Genomic DNA, 21,245 nt, shown 5'->3' with positions numbered 1-21,245 from the left:
ATTTAACATTTTAAGAAAAGAAATACGCTTAAATGTTATTTAAAAATAAATGAATTTGATTTGTTTTAAATAAATAAATAATTAATTCATTATTGGATGTTTTTTGATTGAACGAAGGCTGTGTGACTGGAAGAATTCAATTGGAAATGACGGGGTGCAGTCAGTAAATACCAAAACACTGTAAGCCCATGGCGAAAGACAAGCCGGATGGAAGATGTGGGCTACAAAGGCGGTCTTTTAAATTCACATGTGTCATTCTACTGCATATGACAGCAGCTGCGTGTGCTGTGAAAGAGGTCAAATGTAATAGAGCCCAGTGCAGGCAGAACAGAAAAAGCATATTTATCGTGAAAGTTATGAAGTTGGGATTGTATATATTTCTAAATATATATATATATATATATGTATATATACATGTAAACACAAAGCCAGTCAGTTAGTCATGTCTTGTCTTGTCTTGAATTGATTTGATTTGAATTTCAAAACACATGTGGAGGATGTCATCATGTCACACAGCCCACACGCAAGCCCTGGCTAAAATCGCTTTATTTCTAACTTGTGTATTTTCCCTTCTTTCAGATGTAGAATAGCAAAATCCCACAGCAGATTCTTCTACTGTCAGAGAGTGCACGAAGGAGTGTTCAATCAAATCAGTATGGCTTCAAGTTGCATGTAATGTATTTGTCTCACATGACATGAAATGCACAGTAAGATCGCACAGCACGCTTGCAAACACTCTGGCTTACACAAACAAACAAACAAACAAACAAATGACAATTCAAGCACCGTTCACAGGCAGTTTTTCAAATTTGAAATTTGAAATCCGGGACAGTCAACTCATCCCTTTTTAATAGGCACAGAATGATCCGGGACTGACAGCATACCCTTTTAAACAGACAGAGAATAATACCGGACAGGCAGCCCATCCTCTTAAAAGGGACATGGAAACACAATGAATAAAAACAGATGATTGTATAAAATTCAGCAGGTCGTGCAGATTCTGTAGATGAAGAACCCGGTTTGACGTTCTGTCGGATAATCATACCGATATTTTAGGAAAAAGTTAAAGATTACAATTTTTTTCAACAAAAATAGCGCCTGGCAAATATACGTAGCGAGAGACGTCAAAAGGAAAAATCTGTGATACACTGGAACGCAGGAGTGATTAAATAATTGATGGCAGAATGGGAAACGGCAAAGTGGGTGGTATTCGGGCAATAACGTAACAAAGGATGGTCCAGTGTTCGTGCGAATAGCAGAATCATTCACAGACAATGGGAACGATGCTTATGATCCGATACGTTGAACATGATGTTGAGTCCAGAAGACTATAACATGACTAAAAGATATGCCTTCAACGCCTTTGAATTAGACCAGCCAGCTGGGCCACCCCTTATTGATTTCCTGTCCGTTTTGAATTCGGCAGCCAAGGGACTAATTCAAAAGCCAGCTTCTCACATCTTTTCAGCTCTAGAGAAACAGTACACATTCATATTCAGGTCAGAGTTGGAGATTGACGCTGAATGTATGCTTATCCCAGTTCAGGTGAGGTTAAGCGTTGAGACAGGAATATATACTGATCAAGTATTGGCGGGAACCAAACACGGGTTTCGGTTATCAAACGAGACACAGAGCCGAGTACCTCTCAGATACTTTAACTTTACTCCGTTGGGTGAGTTTCACTTTGCTATGGAATTTGGAAGCTGTGGGATCATCTGCGCAAAATCACATGTTTTAATGTGAAATATTTTTACTTTCTCTTATGTCGACCGGCTGGGAGAAGCAGAATTTTGAGTTTAAACTGGCGGGGCTCGTACGGGATTTCTCGCGTTTTAAATGTGATCATCGCTAAGCGAGAATCGCACCCATAGATCATCGAGCCACCAACAGTGAAGAACGTAGCTTTCACATTCTGACGGTAATGAGAAAAGACACTCGGCGCATCGTGCGTGTGCTGTCCCTCCAGACCTAGCTGATTAGTCCTCCTCTCCATAGTCCTACAAATGTTATTCCTTTGACGAATATATTATTAATTTGAGGCATGACTGTCGCAAAGTGCAGCATTCTTGTTAGCAAAAGGGAAATATGGCGATGAGTTTAAATGTGATTGACAAACGACCAGGGGTATCAAAATTGTAACACAATAACGACGAGGATGGGATTTGAACCCATGTGTGCAGAGCACAATAGCTTATCAGTCCATCGCCTTAACCACTCGGCCACCTCGTGTCTTATTTAGCGACAAGTCACCCATTCAACCTGCTGCTTTTTGTATCCAAAGAGAAATAATGTGCAAGAGGTCCACTTCACAACTTGTTCTGCCCATGCAGATAGATCGACAATGATGAAAATGTGCCATTCGATTCTTGAAGCAAACAGCTTTCCTTCACTTCAGGTGAATGACTGGAAGAGATGGTTGGTTTTTCGGCAGCATCACAACAAAGAATATAAATTTTCAAGTGGCGAACTAAGTGACCACAGCAGGACTCGAACTTGTAAGTTTCTGATAACGTCACGCTGGTAATCAAAGTCAGACACCTTATCCGTTAGGCCACGCGACCTCTGCATCAGCGTAGAGTTTGTTGTTGTTTATATTGGGAGCAGATTCGGGGCAACTGCGATATGAAGGAGTGGATTTTGGAAAAGATTAGGATATTTCGAGTAAAGTAACAAATGCACTGCGATCTGAGTGCGCATCGGCACAGGCATCCCCAATGTAACTTTGAACACAACAGTTTAACAATTCGGTCATTGCATTTAAAATCATACGCCTTCTCAAACTATACAGGATGATCTGGGATTATGAGAATATTCGTTTTAAATGGAGAGATTATGAGCCGGACCTGACAACCATCCCGTTGAAACAGACACAGAATGATCAGCGACTGCAAACACAACCCTTTTTCACAGATGCAGAATGACCCTTGACTGACAGCAGTTCCCTTTTAAAAGAATAAATTGACATTTCTATTATCCCTGAATGCAATTGTGCAGTGAGTGTGCGTGGGGGTCAGGAACTCGCGGGGCTGGGACGGTGATTGAAACCACAGGTGATAGACAGTCAGGAAAGGGTGAGGGACGGAAAACCAAGCCAGTCAAAAAGCCAATTTACAAAAATATATACATTTAACATTTTAAGAAAAGATAAAATATATATTTTATTGAAAAAAATTTAATTTGATTTATTTTTAATAAATAAATAATTAAATAATTATCTCGATATGTTTTGATTGAACGAAGGCTGCGTGACTGGAAGAATTCCATTGCAAATGATGGGGTGTTGTCAGCAAATATCCAAACACCGTAAGCCCTTGGTGGAAGGGAAGCCACGAGGGAAGATGTGGGCTTTCTTGGCGATCTTTTAAACTCGCGAGTGTCTTTCTGCTACATCTGACAGCAGCTGCTTGTGCTGTGAAAGAGATCCAATGTAATGAAGCTCAGTGCAGGCAGAACAGAAAAAGCACATTTATTTTGAAAGTTAAAAAGTTGGGATTGTGTATAAATATACACATATATATACATGTATTCACAAAGTCAGTCAGTCAGTCATGTCTTGTCATGTCTTGATTTTATTTGATTAGCATTGGAAAATAAGGGTGGAGGATGGCATCTTGTCACACAGCCCACACGCAAGCCCTGGCTAAAATCGCTATATTTCTAACTTGTTTAATTTCCCTTCTTTCAGATGTGGAATAGCAAATTCCAACAGCAGATTATTATACCATCAGAGAGTCCACGAAGGAGTGTTCAATCAAATCATTTTCTCACATGACATGCAATGCACAGTAAGATCGCACAGCGCGTTTGCACACACCCTGGCTTACACAAACACACAAAGAAAAGAAAATAACTGCACCGTCCAAAGGCAGTTTTTGAAATTTGAAATTTGAAATCTGGGACAGACAGCACATCCCTTTTAAACAGGCATAGAATGATCCGGGACTGAGAGCAAACCATTTTACACAGACAGAGAATGATCTTGGAAAGACAGCACAGTCGCTTAAAAGGGACATGGAAACACAATGAATAAAAGCAGATGATTGTATAAAATTCAGCAGGTCGTGCAGATTCTGTAGATGAAGAACCCGGTTTGACGTTCTGTCGGATAATCATACCGCTATTTTTGGAAAAAGTTAAAGATTACAATTTTTTTCAACAAAAATAGCGCCTGGCAAATATACGTAGCGAGAAAGGTCAAAAGGAAACGTCTATGATACACTGGAACGCAGGAGTGATTAAGTAATTGATGGCAGAATGGGAAACGGCAAAGTGGGTGGTATTCGGGCAATAACTTAACAAAGGATGGTCCAGTGTTAGTGCGAATAGCAGAACCATTCCCAGACAATGGGACCGATGCTTATGATCCGATACGTTGAACATAATGTTGAGTCCAGAAGACTATTACATGACTAAAAGATATGCCTTCAACGCCTTTTAATCAGACCAGCCAGCTGGGCCACCCCTTATTGATTTCCTGTCCGTTTTGAATTCGGCAGCCAAGGGACTAATTCAAAAGCCAGCTTCTCACATCTTTTCAGCTCCAGAGAAACAGGACAGATTCATATTCAGGTCAGAGTTGGAGATTGACGCTGAATGTATGCTTATCCCAGTTCAGGTGAGGTTATGCGTTGAGACAGGAATATATACTGATCAAGTATTGGCCGGAAACAAACACGGGTTTCGGTTATCAAACGAGACACAGAGCCGAGTACCTCTCAGATACTTTAACTTTACTCCGTTGGGTGAGTTTCACTTTGCTATGGAATTTGGAAGCTGTGGGATCATCTGCGCAAAATCACATGTTTTAATGTGAAATATTTTTACTTTCTCTTATGTCGACCGGCTGGGAGAAGCAGAATTTTGAGTAAAAACTGGCGGGGCTCGTACGGGATTTCTCGCATTTTAAATGTGATCATCGCTAAGCGAGAATCGCACCCATAGACCATCGAGCCACCAACAGTGAAGAAAGTAGCTCTCAGATTCTGACGGTAATGAGAAAAGATACTCGGCGCGTCGTGCGTGTGCTGTCCCTCCAGACCTAGCTGATTAGTCCTCCTCTCCATAGTCCTACAAATGTTATCCCTTTGACGAATATATTATTAATTTGAGGCATGACTGTCGCAAAGTGCAGCATTCTTGTTAGCAAAAGGGAAATATGGCGATGAGTTTAAATGTGATTGACAAACGACCAGGGGGATCAAAATTGTAACACAATAACGACGAGGATGGGATTTGAACCCATGTGTGCAGAGCACAATAGCTTATCAGTCCATCGCCTTAACCACTCGGCCACCTCGTGTCTTATTTAGCGACAAGTCACCCATTCAACCTGCTGCTTTTTGTATCCAAAGAGAAATAATGTGCAAGAAGGTCCACTTCACAACTTGTTCTGCCCATGCAGATAGATCGACAATGATGAAAATGTGCCATTCGATTCTTGAAGCAAACAGCTTTCCTTCACTTCAGGTGAATGACTGGAAGAGATGGTTGGTTTTTCGGCAGCATCACAACAAAGAATATAAATTTTCAAGTGGCGAACTAAGTGACCACAGCAGGACTCGAACTTGTAAGTTTCTGATAACGTCACGCTGGTAATCAAAGTCAGACACCTTATCCGTTAGGCCACGCGACCTCTGCATCAGCGTAGAGTTTGTTGTTGTTTATATTGGGAGCAGATTCGGGGCAACTGCGATATGAAGGAGTGGATTTTGGAAAAGATTAGGATATTTCGAGTAAAGTAACAAATGCACTGCGATCTGAGTGCGCATCGGCACAGGCATCCCCAATGTAACTTTGAACACAACAGTTTAACAATTCGGTCATTGCATTTAAAATCTTACGCCTTCTCAAACTATACAGGATGATCTGGGATTATGAGAATATTCGTTTTAAATGGAGAGATTATGAGCCGGACCTGACAACCATCCCGTTGAAACAGACACAGAATGATCAGCGACTGCAAACACAACCCTTTTTCACAGATGCAGAATGACCCTTGACTGACAGCAGTTCCCTTTTAAAAGAATAAATTGACATTTCTATTATCCCTGAATGCAATTGTGCAGTGAGTGTGCGTGGGGGTCAGGAACTCGCGGGGCTGGGACGGTGATTGAAACCACAGGTGATAGACAGTCAGGAAAGGGTGAGGGACGGAAAACCAAGCCAGTCAAAAAGCCAATTTACAAAAATATATACATTTAACATTTTAAGAAAAGATAAAATATATATTTTATTGAAAAAAATTTAATTTGATTTATTTTTAATAAATAAATAATTAAATAATTATCTCGATATGTTTTGATTGAACGAAGGCTGCGTGACTGGAAGAATTCCATTGCAAATGATGGGGTGTTGTCAGCAAATATCCAAACACCGTAAGCCCTTGCTGGAAGGGAAGCCACGAGGGAAGATGTGGGCTTTCAAGGCGATCTTTTAAACTCGCGAGTGTCTTTCTGCTACATCTGACAGCAGCTGCTTATGCTGTGAAAGAGATCCAATGTAATGAAGCTCAGTGCAGGCAGAACAGAAAAAGCACATTTATTTTGAAAGTTAAAAAGTTGGGATTGTGTATAAATATACACATATATATACATGTATTCACAAAGTCAGTCAGTCAGTCATGTCTTGTCATGTCTTGATTTTATTTGATTAGCATTGGAAAATAAGGGTGGAGGATGGCATCTTGTCACACAGCCCACACGCAAGCCCTGGCTAAAATCGCTATATTTCTAACTTGTTTAATTTCCCTTCTTTCAGATGTGGAATAGCAAATTCCAACAGCAGATTATTATACCATCAGAGAGTCCACGAAGGAGTGTTCAATCAAATCATTTTCTCACATGACATGCAATGCACAGTAAGATCGCACAGCGCGTTTGCACACACCCTGGCTTACACAAACACACAAACAAACTGAAATACCTGCACCGTCCAAAGGCAGTTTTTGAAATTTGAAATTTGAAATCTGGGACAGACAGCACATCCCTTTTAAACAGGCATAGAATGATCCGGGACTGAGAACAAACCATTTTACACAGACAGAGAATGATCTTGGACAGAGAGCACAGTCGCTTAAAAGGGATAAGGAAACAGAATGCATAAAGGACAGATAATTATGTAAAACTCAGCAGGTCGTGCAGGATTCTGTGGATGAAGAACCCGGTTTCACGTTCTGTCGGATAATCATTCCAATATTTTAGGAAAATGTTAAAGATTACAGATTTGTTCAGCAAATCGAGCAGCTGGAAAAAATAGGCAAAGAGAAAGGACAAAAGAGAAGTTATGTGATACAGTGGAGCGCATGAGTGATTAAATAATAAATGGCACAATGGGAAAAAGCAAAGTGGGTGGTAATCGGGCAATAAAGTAACAAAGGATGGTCCAGAGGAGGTGTTAGTGGGAATAGCAGAACCATTACCCGACAATGGGAGCGGTGCTTATGATCCGATTTGTTGAACGTAATTTTGAGGCCGAACGACTGTCAAATGCCGAATCGAAATATAGGATGTCAACGCCTTTTAATCAGACCAGGCAGCTTGGCCACCCGGGATTGATTTCCTGTCCGATTTCAATTCGGCAGCCAAGTGTCTAATTCAAAAGCAAGCATCGCACATCTTTTCAGCTCCAGAGAAACAGGACCCACTCATATTCAGGGAAGAGGTGGATATTGACGCTGAATGTCTGCTTTTCCGAATTGAGGTGAGCTGATGCGGCACAAAGGAAGATATACTGATCAAGTATTGTCTGGAACCAAACACGGGTTTAGGTTGTTCAATGAGACACAGACCCGAGTACATCTGAGATATTTTAACTTTACTCAGTTGGGTAATTTCACTTTGCTCCTGTGAAACTCTGGGATTTGGACGCTGTCGGAACGACGGCGTGAAATGACACGCTTAATGAGAAATATTGTTGTTTTCTCATGTGTCGACCTGCTGCGAGAAGTGGATCTTTGAATAAAAGATGTCGAGGCTCGTGCGGGATTTGAACCTGTGATTTCTCGCATTTAAATTGCGACAATCGCTAAACAAGTCGACCAACGAGCCGCGAACGTTGAGAATCGAAGCTCTCAGATTCTGACGGTAGTTTACTATTCGGCCCATCGTGTCTGTGGTGTCTCTCAGTGACCTATCTAATTAGTCACCATATCCATTGTCCTGCTAATGTTTTCTCTTTGATGAACATATTATTAATGTGAGACATGACATGACCAAATTGCAGCATCCTTCTCAGTAAAAGGTGAATTTGGCCATGAGGTTAAATGTGATTGACAAAACAAACAGAGCGGTCAAATGTTTAACACAATAACGACGTGGTTGGGAGCACAATTGATTAGCAGTCCATCACATGAACCTCTCTGCCACTTTTTCTCCTATTTAGTACAACGTCAGCCATACAGTCCTCTAATTTTTGCATCCAAACAGACATAATCTGCAAGAAGGTCTACTTCATCGCTTGTTGTGCCCGTGCAACCAGATCGACAATTATGAAAATTTGCCATTGGTTTCTTAAAGCAAACAGCTTCCCTTTACTTCAGGTGAGTCACTGAGCAAGATGGCTCGTTTTGCAGCAGAATAACAACAAAAACATTAAAATTTCACGCAGTGAGATAATTGACAGCGGCAGGACACGAATCTGCAATCGTCTGATATATCACGCTTACAATCAAAGACAGACATCTTATCCATTAGGGCACGCGCTGCTGCCGCCAAAGGGCTATTTGTTTTTGTTTATATTGGGAGTAATTCGGGGCAACTGCTATAACAATGATTGGATTTAGGAAAAGATGAGCATGTCTTGAGTAATTTAACAGATGCGCTGCGACCTGGGTCAGCAGCGGCTCAGGCAAACACAATGTAGCTTGGAAGACAACAGTTTAACAATTCGGTCATCGCAGTTGAAATCACACTCCTTTTAAAATATACAGGATGACTTCGGTTTATGAGAAAATCCGTCTTCAAGGGGCAGATTATGAACTGGAACTGACAAAGATTTAGTTTAAACTGACACCGAATGATCGAGGACTACAAGCACATCCCTTTTAGCCACTTGCAGATAGACCCTTGACAGACCGCAGTTAACTTTTAAAAGAATAAAGTGAGATTTCTATCAGCCCTGAAGGAAAATGTTCAGTGAATGAGTGAGCGTGGGGCTCAGGACCACGCGGGGCTGGGACGGTTATTGGAGCCACAGGTTATCGACAGGCAGGAAGGAGGGACGCACATAAAATCAACCCAGACAAAAAGCCAATTTAAAAATATATATACATGTACATAAAACATTTTAAGAAAATACATAAAATTTAAGTTTCATTTAAAAAAAAACATTTGATTTGTTTTCAATGAATAAATAATTGATTCCTAATCTATATATTTTCTGATTGAACGAAGGCTGCATGACTGGATGAATCCCATTGGAAATGAGGGGATGCAGTCAGCAAATACTCAAACTCAGTAAGCCGTTTGAGGAAGACAAGCCAAAAGGGAAGATGTGCGCGACAAAGGCGATCTTTTAAAATGGCGCGTGTCTTTCTACTGGCTCTGACAGCAGCTCCTTGTGCTGTGAAAGAGGTCAAATGTAATAGAGCCCAGTGCAGGCAGAATAGAAAAAGCACATTTATTGTGAAAGTTAAAAAGTTGGGATTGCATGTAATTATACATATATATTTATATATATGTGTTAACAAAGTCAGTCAGTCAGTCTTGTCTTGTCTTGAATTGATTTGATTTGAATTTGAAAATAATTTGGGTAATGTCATCATGTCACACAGCCCACACGCAAGCCCTTGCTAAAATCGTTATATTTCAAACTTATTTGTTTTCCCTTCGTTCAGATGTGGAATAGCAAAGTCCCACGGCAGATTCTTCTACCGTGAGAGAGTGCACGAAGGAATGTTCAGTCAAATCAGTATGTCCTAAAGTTGCATTTAATGCATTTTACTCTCATGACATGAAATTCACGGTAAGATCGCACAGCACGTTTGCACACACTATGGTTTACACAAACACACAAACAAACTAAAATTCCTGCAATTTTTGGAAATTTTAAATTTGAAATCCAGGACAGACAGCACATCCATTTCAAACAGGCAGAGAATCATCCTGCAGTGATAGCACACCATTTTAAACAGACAGAGAATGATCCCGGACAGACAGCCCATCCCCTTAAAAGGGATATGGAAACAGAATCAATAAAGCAGATAATTACGTAAAACTCAGCAGGTCGTGCAGATTTTGTGAATGAAGAACCCGGTTCCAAGTTCTGTCGGATAATAATTCCGATATTTTAGAATAAAGTTAAAGATTACAGATTTTTTCAAAAAAAATAGAGCCTGGAAAAAATAAGCAGCGAGAAAGGTCAAAAGGAAACCTCTGTGGTACAATGGAACACAGGAGTGATTAAATAATACATGGGACAATGGGGAACGGCAAAGTGTGTGGTAATCGGGCAATAAGGTAACAAAAGATTGTCCAGAGGAGGTGGTAGTGGGAACAGCAGACCACTAACAGAAAATGGGAGCGGTGATTATGATGCGATAAGTTGAATCTAATGTTGAGGCCAGAAGAGTACAACATGCCTACAATATAGGGTGCTAATTAGATAGGTCTCCGAGGGTCTCTAATAACGCCTTTTAATTAGACCAGGCAGCTACGCCACCCCGGATTGATTTCCTGTCCGGTTTGAATTCGGCAGGTAAGGGACTAATTCAAAAGCCAACTTCTCACATCTTTTCAGCTCTAGAGAAACAGGACGCACTCATATTCAGGGCAGAGTTGAGATTGCCGCTGAATGTATGCTTATCCCAATTGAGGTGAGCTTATGCGTGCAGTCAGGAAGATATACTGATTAAGCATTGGCCAGAACCAAACACGGGTTTAGGTTATCCAACGAGACACAGAGCCGAGTATCTCTGAGATACTTTAACTTTACTCAGTTAGGTGAGTTTCACTTTGCTCTGGGATCTGGGAACATCGGCTCAAAATCACACGTTTTAATGTGAAATATGTCTGATTTCTCAAATATCGACCAGCTGTGAGAACCGGAACCTTGAGTAAAAAATGCCGGGGCATGTCCGAGATTTGGACCCGCGACCTCTTGCATTTACAAATGTAATCATCCCTCAGCGCCAATCAGACGCTGAGACCAACGAGACGCCGACAGTGAAGAGCGTAGCTCTCAGTTTCTGACTTGCTGTGAGAAAGAATATTCGGCACATAGTGCTTGTGCTGTCCCTCAGAGACCGATCAAATTAGCCCCCCTCTCCATGTTCCTAAAATGTTATCCCTTCGACGAATATATTATTAATTTGAGACGTGCAAAGGGCAGCATGCTTGTGAGTGTAAGAGGAAGTTGGCGATGAGGTTTAATGTGATTGATAAAACGACCACGGTGGGTCATAGCATTAACACAACCAGGGCGAGGATGAGATTCGAACTCATGTGGACAAAGCACAATCGATTAGCAGGCCATCTTTTTAACCTCTCGGACACCTCGTCTCTAAGTTACTGCAGCATCCGGGTTGGAAATCCGTGGTTAGTTGTGTGCCACAGGGATCAGTGTTGGGACCGCAACTGTTTACAATTTTCATAGCTAACCTGGAAGAGGGGATAGAGTGTAATGTCACAAAATTTGCAGATGACACAAAGATTAGTGGGAAAGCGGGTTGTGTAGATGATACAGAGAGGCTGCAAAGAGATTTAGATAGGTTAACCAATGGGCTAATGTTTGGCAGATGGAATAAAATGTCGGAAAATGTGAGGTCATCCACCTTGGAAAAAAAAACAGTAAAAGGTAATATTATTTGGATGGGGAGAAATTACAACATGCTGCGGTGCAGAGGGAACTGGGGGTCCTTGTGCATGAATCCCAAAATTTAGTTTGCAGGTGTAGCAGGTAATCAGGAAGTCGAATGGAATGTTGGCCTTCATTGCGAGAGGGATGGAGTACAAAAGCAGGGAGGTCCTGCTGCAACTGTATAGGGTATTGGTGAGGCCGCACCTGGAGTACTGCGTGCAGTTTTGGTCACCTTACTTAAGAAGGATATACTAGCTTTGGAGCGGGTACAGAGACGATTCACTAGGCTAATTCAGGAGATGAGGGGGTTACCTTATGGTGATAGATTTAGTAGACTGGGTCTTTACTCGTTGGAGTTCAGAAGGATGAGTGGTGATCTTATAGAAACATTTAAAATAATGAAAAGGATGGACAAGATAAAGGCAGAGAAGTTGTTTCCACTGGTCGGGAAGACGAGAACTAGCGGGCACAGTTTCAAAATACGGGGGAGCCAATTTAAAACCGAGTTGAGAAGGAATTGCTTCTCCCAGAGGGTTGTGAATCTATGGAATTCTCTGCCCAGGGAAGCAGTTGAGGCTAGCTCATTGAATGTATTCAAATCACAGATAGATAGATTTTTAACCAATAAGGGAATTAAGGGTGAAAGGGAGCGGGCGGGAAAGTTGAGCTGATTCCATGGCCAGATCAGCCATGATCTTGTTGAGAGGCGGAGCAGGCTCGAGGGGCTAGATGGCTTACTCCTGTTCCTAATTCTTCTGTCAGTCATTCAATCTCCTGCTTCTTGTGCACAAAGAGAAATAATGTGCAAGAAAGTCCACGACACAGCTTGCTCTGCCCATGCAACCAGATGGATAATGATGAAAATGTGCCATTAGATTGTTATCGCAAACAGCCTTCCTTTACTTCAGATGAGTGACTGCAATAGATGATTGATTTTTCGGCAGAATTACATGAACGAATATAAGATTGCACGCAACGAACTAAGTGACCACAGCAAGATTCGAGCCTGCAATCTTCTGATAACACCTTGGTTTCCATCGAAGTCTGATGTCTTATTCATTTGGCCACGCGGTTTCTGCCATCAATTAAAAATTTGTTGTTGTTTACATTGGGAGCAAATTCGGTGCCACTGCTATATCAAGGATTGGGCTTTGGAAAAGATGAGCATTTTTCTAGAAAATGAACAGATGCACTGTGATCTGGGTGCACACCGGCGCAGGCAGCCCCAATGTAACTTGGAACACAACAGTTTAACAATTCGGTCATTGCAGCTGAAATCATACTCCTTCTCAATCTCTGCAGGATGATCCGGGATTATGAGAACATCCGTTTTAAAGGGAAAATTATGCACCGGAACTGACAACCATCCCGTTTAAACAGAGACAGAATGATCCGCGACTGCAAGCACATCCCTTTTACACAGATGTAGAATGACCCTTGACTGACAGCAGTTCCCTTTTAAAACAATAAAGTGAGATTTCTATCATCCCTGAAGGCAATTGTGTGGTGCGTGAGTGAGTGTGGGCGACAGGATCACGAGGGGCTGGGACGGTGATTGAAACCACATGTGACAGACAGGCAGGAAGGAGGGAGGGACGTAAAAGCAACCCAGACGAAAAGCCAATATACAAATATGTACATATGTAACATTTTAAGAAAATAAATGTATTTAAAATGTATTTAAAAATAAATTTATTTGATTTGTTTTAAATAAATAAATAATTGATTCATTATCTCGATATTTTTTGATTGAACGAAGGCTTTGTGACTGGAAAAATTCCATTGGAAAAGAGGGGGTGCAGTCAGTAAATACCCAAACACAGTAAGCCCAAGGTGCAAGACAAGCCACGAGGGACGATGTGGGCTACAAAGACGATAATGTAAAGTCGCGTATGTCTTTCTGCTGGATCTGACAGTAGCTGCTTGTGCTGTGAAAGAGGTCAAATGTAATAGTGCCCAGTGCAGGCAGAACAGAAAAAGCACATTTATTGTGAAAGTTAAAAATTTACAATTGAATTCATGTATACATATATATATATATATATATATATATAAAAACAAAGTCAGTCAATGAGTCATGTTTTGTCTTGTCTTGATTTGATTTGATTTGAATTTCAAAATACGGGTGGAGGATGTCATTATGTCACACAGCCAACACGCAAGCACTGGCTAAAATCGCTATATTCCTAACTTGTGTATTTTCCGATCTTTCAGATGTGGAATAGCAAAATCCCACAGCAGATTCTTCTGCCGTCAGAGCGTCCACGAAGGAGTGTTCAATCAAATCAGTATGGCTTCAAGTTGCATGTACTGCTTTTTTCTCACATGACATGAAATGCACAGTAAGAACGCACACATGTTTGCACACACTCTGGCTTACACAAACAAACAAATTAAAATTCCTGCACCCTCCAAACGCAGTTTTTGAAATTTGAAATTTGAAATCCGGGACAGACAGCACATCCCTTTTAAGCAGGCACAGAATCATCCGGGACTGATAGCACACCATTTTAAATAGACAGAGAATGAATGATCCCAGACGGACAGCACATCCTCTTAAATGGGATACGGAAACAGAATGAATAAAAACAGATAATTGTGTAAAACGCAGCAGGTCGTGCAGGTTCTTTGGATGAAGAACCCGGATAATCATTCCAATATTTTAGGAAAATTTAAAGATTACCGATTTTTTCTACAAAAATAGCGCCTGGAAAAAATACACAGCGAGAAAGGTCAAAAGGAAACGTCTGTGATACAGTGGAACGCATGAGTGATTAATTAATAAATGGCACAATGGAGAAAGGCAAAGTGGGTAGTAATCGGGCAAATACGTAACAAAAGGATGGTCCACAGGAGGTGTTAGTGGGTACAGCAGAACCATTACCAGACAAAAGGAACGGTGCTTATGATCCGATACGTTGAACCGAATGTTGAGGCCAGAACACTATAATATGCTTGCAATATAGGGTTCAACGCCATTTAATCAGACCAGGCAGCTTGGCCAGCCCGGATTGATTTCCTGTCCTGTTTGAATGCGCTAGCCAAGTGATTAATTCAAAAGCCAGCTTCTCACATCTTTTCAGCTCCAGAGAAACAGGACGCACTCATATTCAGGGCAGAGTTGGAGATTGACGCTGAATGTATGCTTATCCCAATTGAGGTGAGGTTATGCGAACAGTGATCAAGTATTGGGCGGAATCAAACACGGGTTTCGGTTATCCAACGAGACACAGAGCCGAGTACTTCTGAGATATTTTAACTTTACTCAGTTGGGTGAGTTTCACTTTGCTCTGGGATCTGGACACTGTGGGATCATCGGCGCAAAATCACATGTTTTAATGTGAATTATTTCTGTTTTTTCACATGTCGACCGGCTGTGAGAAGCGGAACTTTGAGTAAAAACTGGCGGGGCTGGACCAGCGTTTGGACCCGGTACCTCTCGCATTTCAAATATGATCATCGCTGAGCGAGAATCGGACCCCTAGACCAACGAGCCGCTGAGAGTGAAGAGCGTAGCTCTCAGCTTCTGACAGGAGAGAGAAAAGATATTCGGCGCTCCGTGCATGTACTGTCCCTCGAGATCTATCTAATTAGTCCCACTCTCCATCGTCCTACAAATGTCATCCCTTTCACGAATATATTATTAATTTGAGACATGACATTAGCAACGTGCAGCATTCTTGTTAGCGAAAGGGAAATTTAGAGATGAGGTTAAATGTGATTGACAAACGACCGGGGTCTCAAATTTGGAACACAATAACGACGAGGATGGGATTACGAACTCATGCGTGCAGAACACAACGGATTAGCAGTCGATCGCATTAACCTCTCGGTAACCTCATCTTTTACTTACCGAAGCGTCAGATATACAATTTCCCGCTTATAGCAAGCAAACAGAAATAAACTGCAAGAAAATCCACTTCAAAGCTTGTTCGGCCCGTGAAACCGGATCGACAATGATGAAAACGTGCGATTAGATTCTTAAAGCAAACAGCCTTCCTTTACTTCTGGTGAGTGACTGTCCGAGATGCTTGGTTTTTCGGCAGAATCCCAGCAAACAATATCAAAATTCACAGAGCGGTCGGATTGACCGCGGTAGGACTCAAACCTGCAATCTTCTGATAACTTCGCGATTAGGCCACGCGGTCTCTGCCATTTGCGCCAAATATGTTGTTGTGCACATTGGGAGCAAATTCGGGCCAACTCTTATATTAAGGAGTGGATTTCGAAAAAGGTGAGAATATTTCGAATAAATGAACAGATACACTGCGATCTGGGTGCGCACCGGCACAGGCAACCCCATTTAGAACACAACAGTTTAACATTGCAGCTGAAATCACACTCCTTCTAAACTATACAACATGATCCGGGATTATGAGAAAATCCGTCTTAAAGGGACAGATTATTAACCGGAACGGACAACCATCCCGTTTAAACAGACACAGAATGATCCGCGACTGCAAGCACGTCCCTTTTACCCAGATGCAGAATTACCCTTATTGACAGCAGTTTCCTTTTAAAAGAATTAAGTGAGATTTCTGTCATCGCTGAAGACAATTGTGCAGTGCGTGAGTGAGCGTGGTGCTCAGAACCACACGGGGCTGGGACGCTGATTGAAGACACAGGTGATAGACAGGCAGGAAGGAGGCAGGGACGTAATTGCAACCCAGACGAAAAGCTAACTTATTAAAATATATATACATAATTTAAAAAAAATTAATACATATGAATTTTATTTAACAAAAATTGAATTTGATTTGTTTTATATAAATATATAATTAATTAATAATCTATTTATTTTTTGATTGAACGAAGGCTGTGTGTCTGGATGACTAGCATTGCAAATAAGGTTGTGCACGCAGTAAATACCGACAGACACAGTCAGCCCATGGTGGAAGACAAGCCACGAGGGAAGATGTGGGATGCAATGGTGATCTTTTAAAGTGACGTGTGTCTATCTGCTGTTTTTCAGTTGTGGAATGTTAGGATCCGACAGCAACTGCTTGTGCTGTGAAAGTGGACAAAAGCAATAGATTCCAGTGCAGGCAGAACCGAAAAAGCACATTTATTGTGAAATTTAAAAGCGGGGATGTATACATTGCATATAGCTATACACTCACACACACACACACACATATATATATAAACAAAGTCAGTCAGTGAGTCCTGTCTTGTTTTGTCCTGTTTTAATTTGAATTTCAAAATAAGGTGGTTAAGGTCATCATGTCTCACAGCCCACACGCAAGCCCTGGCTGAAATCCGCATGTTTCTAACTTGGGAATTTAGCAATTTTTCAGAAGTGGAATGGAAAGATCCCACTGCAGATTGTTCTTCTGCAAGATATTCCTGGAAGGAGTATTCAATCAAATCGGCATGGCTTCAATACCACGTAATGCCTTTTTTCACACATGATATTAATTGTCCAGCAAGATCGCACAACACGTTTGCACTCTCTCCCTCCCTTACACAAACTCAGCAACAAGCTTACATTTCTATACACTCCAAAGGCAGTTTTTGAAATTTGAAATTTGAAATCTGGCAATGACAGCACATCACTTTTAAACAGACACAGAATGATCTGCGACTGATAGCCTATCCCTTTTAAACAGACACATACATTTTCGAGACTGAATGCAAATCCCTCTGAAGCAGATACAGAAGGATCTTGGACTGAGAGTTCTTTAATTTTAAACAGGCCCAGAATGACCCGGGACTGAGAGAAAATCCCTTTGGAAACAGACACAGAATGATCCTGGACTGACAGCAAATCGGTTTAGACCGACATCGAATGATCCGGGACCTCTCGCATTTCCACTGTGAAAATCCCAAAGAGAGAACCATACACCTAGACCAACGAGCAGCCGAAAGTAAAGTGCGTAACCCATTCTATTATTAAAACGGCATATTCTGACGGCAGTGAAGAAAGCTATTCGACCAAACGTGGCTGTGCTGTGTCTCTGAGAGAGCGATCAAATTATTCCCCTCTCCATAGTCCTGCGAATAAAAACATAGATTTTTCCTTTGATGTATCTATTGGGCTTGAAGTCACTGTGGTAGGCTTCCCCCAGGCGCTCGGCTGAAAACAGGAATAATGTTCCACAACTACCTTTTGCTCCTGCTCTCTCCAGCAGTTCGCTTCTGATGTCTTCTCTTCCCGCCCTTCGCAGCGCATTCAGGTCTTGGAGATGCGGAGAGAGACGCTGGATTCACGTGGCGCTGGACAGCCAATGAAGGTACAGTATTATCATTCATAATAATAGCATCTCCAGAAGTCGGGCTTCTCATTATGAGAACGTCCCATCACCCAAATACACATAAAAATTTAAAAAACAACATCTCGCGTATTTAATATTAATTTAAATTAAAGTTTTTAAATGTATTAGAAAAAAATATATTTTTCGGATTTTTAAAAAAGTTTGGTATTTAGAATTTAAATAAACCTACCATAGCGGACAGGGTTTTTAAAGTAAAAATGTTCTTACATTTTATTTGTATTTGTTTTTATATTTTTTATATTTTAAAACTTTTATGCTGATAAAAGAAGTCGATACACCTGCTTTTCCAAGGCGCAAGAAATTGGAGGACATTCGCTGGGCAATAGATGGGCAAATAGTTCATACTCACCCATGCGAATATCCTTTTCCTGAAGAAGCGTTGGATCTGTCAAGAAAGAATTTGACATTGGAAAAGCTGATTTTCAGTGCATGCATCCTGTACGCCAAAGAAGAACTTTTGTGGGTCCTTGCCAGTCGTGTACGTAAAAGTTGGAATAGGGCTGCAGAAACAGGGAAATTAGAAGCTCCGGAAATAGAGCAATAAGGGGCTCCTGAAACAGCATGAGAAGGAGCTCCAAAAACAGTGGGATAAGGAGCTCCTGAATCAGACTGATAAGGAGCTCCTGAAACAGAGGAATAAGGAGCTCCAGAAACAGGGAGATAAGGAGCTGCTGAAACAGAGGGATAAGGAGCTCCTGAAACAGAGGGATAAGGAGCTACTGAAACAGAGGGATAAGGAGCTCCTGAAACAGAGGAATTTGGAGCTCCTGAAACAGAGGGATAAGGAGCTCCAGAAACAGGGGGATAAGGATCTCCTGAAACAGAGGGAGAAGTAACTTCTGCAACAGAGGATTTAGGAGCTCCTGCAACACAGGGATAAGAAGATCCTGAAACAGAGGGATAAGGAGCTCCTGAAACAGGGGGATAAGGAGCTCCTGTAACACAGGGATAAGAAGCTCCTGAAACAGAGGGATAAGGAGCTCCTGAAACAGGGGGATAAGGAGCTCCTGTAACAGAGGAATTACGAGCTCCTGCTACACAGGGATAAGGAGCTCCTGAAACAGAGGGATAAGGAGCTCCATAAACAGAGGGATAAGGAGCTCCTGAAACAGAGGGATAAGGAGCTCCAGAAACAGTGGGATAAGGAGCTCCTTAAACAGAAGAATTAGGAGCTCCTGAAACAGAGGGATAATGAGCTCCTGAAACAGAGGGATAAGGAGCTCCAGAAACAGTGGGATAAGGAGCTCCGAAACAGAGGGATAAGTAGCTCCATAAACAGATTGATAAGGAGCTCCTGAAACAGAGGGATAAGGAGCTCCAGGAACAGAGGAATAAGGAGCTCCAGAAACAGAGTGATAAGGAACTCCAGAAACAGCGGGATAAGGAGCTCCTGAAACAGAGGGATAAGGAGCTCCTGAAACAGAGGGATAAGGAGCTTATGAAAGAGAGGGATCAGGAGCTCTTGAAACAGAGGGATAAGGAGCACCTGAAACAGAAGAATTAGGAGCTCCTGCAACAGAGGGGTAAGGAGCTCCTGAAACAAAGGGATAAGGAGCTCCTGAAACAGCTGAATAAATAGCTCATGAATCAGAGGGATAAGGATTTCTTGAAACAGAGGGATAAGGAGCTCCTGAAGAGAAGAATTAGGAGCTCCTTCAAAAAAGGGATAAGGAGCTCCTTTAACAGGGGGATTAGGTGCTCCTGAAACAGAGGTGTAAGGAGCTCCTGAAACAGAGGTGTAAGGAGCTCCTGAAACAGGAGAATTTGGAGCTCCTGAAACAGAGGGATAGGGAGCTCCTGCAACAGAGGAATTAGGAGCTCCTGAAACAGATGGATAAGGAGTTCCTGCAACAGAGTCATTAGGAGCTCCTGCAACACAGGGATAAGGAGCTCCTGAAACAGAGGGATAAGGAGCTCCAGAAACAGGGGGATAAAGAGCTCCTGAAACAGAGGGATAAGGAGCTCCTGAAACAGAGGGATAAGGAGCTCATGAAACAGAGGGATAAGGAGCTCCAGAAACAGGTGAATTTGGAGCTCCTGAAACAGAGGGATAGGAAGCTCCTGAAACAGAGGGATAAGGAGCTCCTGAAACAGAGGGATAGGAAGCTCCTGAAACAGAGGGAGAAGGAGCTCCTGAAACAGAGGGAGAAGGAACTCCAGAAACAGAGGGATAAGGAGCTCCAGAAACAGAGGGAAAAGGAGATCCTGAAACATGGGGAAATCAGAGCCCCGGCTACAGGGATTTCCGGAGTTTCACAAACAGGGACATTTGGTTTTGAAAAGTCATGTGAATTATGACCACCAAAAACAGGGCGATTAGGAGAGATGTCAGTACTTGCACCCCTAAATATCATTGTCAGGTATAGTTTCTAAATATAATGTACTCTGATCCATCTTTCTTAGGTTCAATATGGAAGAATTTACACTTCGCCACAGCGATCTATATGTACACAGTTATTTTCGCAAACACTTAATAAACGTCTCTTTGCAACTTCATGTTCTCGACAATATTTGCAGTGCCAGTTACATTGTTATTCATTAAAATTGGATGAGAGAGCGGGACTGGAAATAGTCTCCCCGTTTGTTTTTCTTTCTCTGTCTTCTCACGTCTTTTTTCTTTTTGTCTCCCCATCTGTTTCCAACACTCTCTCGCCCAACGTTTCACTCCATCGCCTTTCTCGCCACTTGTGTAAACCCTGTCTGTCTTTCTCTGTGCCCCTCTCGCCTGTCTCTCCGTCTGACTGCCACTGTCTTTTTATTTCCTCTGCTGTTATCTCTATTTCTGTCTCCCCGTCTGTGCCCATAAGTCTCTCCGCCTCCATCCCTCTGCCGTCTGTCTCTCGAGTCTGTCCCTTGCATTTCTCACTCCGTTTGGCCCGCAGTCTGTCCACCTATCTCTCTCACTGTCTGTCTCTGTCGTTACCTCCCTGTCTCCCTCCTGTTTAACTTCCTCGTTTGCACCCTATCTCTCTCCCCAGTCTGGCTCTCTCTGTCCCTAACTTTCATGCTTTCCTGTGTCTGCCTGATCCCTCCGCTCTATTTCTGTCTTCCCCGTTTCCCTCTGCTGTATCTCTCTCCGCTTCTACATCCTTCCGTCTGTCTACCACCATCAGTCTCGCCCACTCTGTCTCCTTGTTTTACATTTCCAGTCGGACTATTTCCACCACACGATCTGTC

The 21,245-nt window shown here is 42.0% G+C and overlaps 1 protein-coding gene and 2 non-coding genes across 3 annotated transcripts in view; 1 reads left to right on the top strand and 2 right to left on the bottom strand.

Moving 5' to 3' along the window:
- The window catches only part of LOC139257944 (zinc finger protein 850-like), a gene marked incomplete at its 5' end in the record, with an annotated part of 812,458 nt that overhangs the window by 127,693 nt on the left and 663,520 nt on the right, over nt 1–21,245 (top strand). The gene's annotated exons all lie outside the window — the stretch shown is intronic.
- Nucleotides 2,148–2,231, bottom strand: trnai-gau (transfer RNA isoleucine (anticodon GAU)). The gene has a single exon. It is a non-coding gene; the product is annotated as a tRNA-Ile (tRNA).
- On the bottom strand, nt 5,218–5,301 carry trnai-gau (transfer RNA isoleucine (anticodon GAU)). Its single transcript has one exon. It is a non-coding gene; the product is annotated as a tRNA-Ile (tRNA).

This window comes from Pristiophorus japonicus, unplaced genomic scaffold, assembly GCF_044704955.1.
Source record: "Pristiophorus japonicus isolate sPriJap1 unplaced genomic scaffold, sPriJap1.hap1 HAP1_SCAFFOLD_94, whole genome shotgun sequence".
NCBI lineage: Eukaryota > Metazoa > Chordata > Chondrichthyes > Pristiophoridae > Pristiophorus > Pristiophorus japonicus.
Note: the sequence above shows the minus strand (reverse complement) of the source record. Positions and strands in the feature narration are given on the sequence as shown.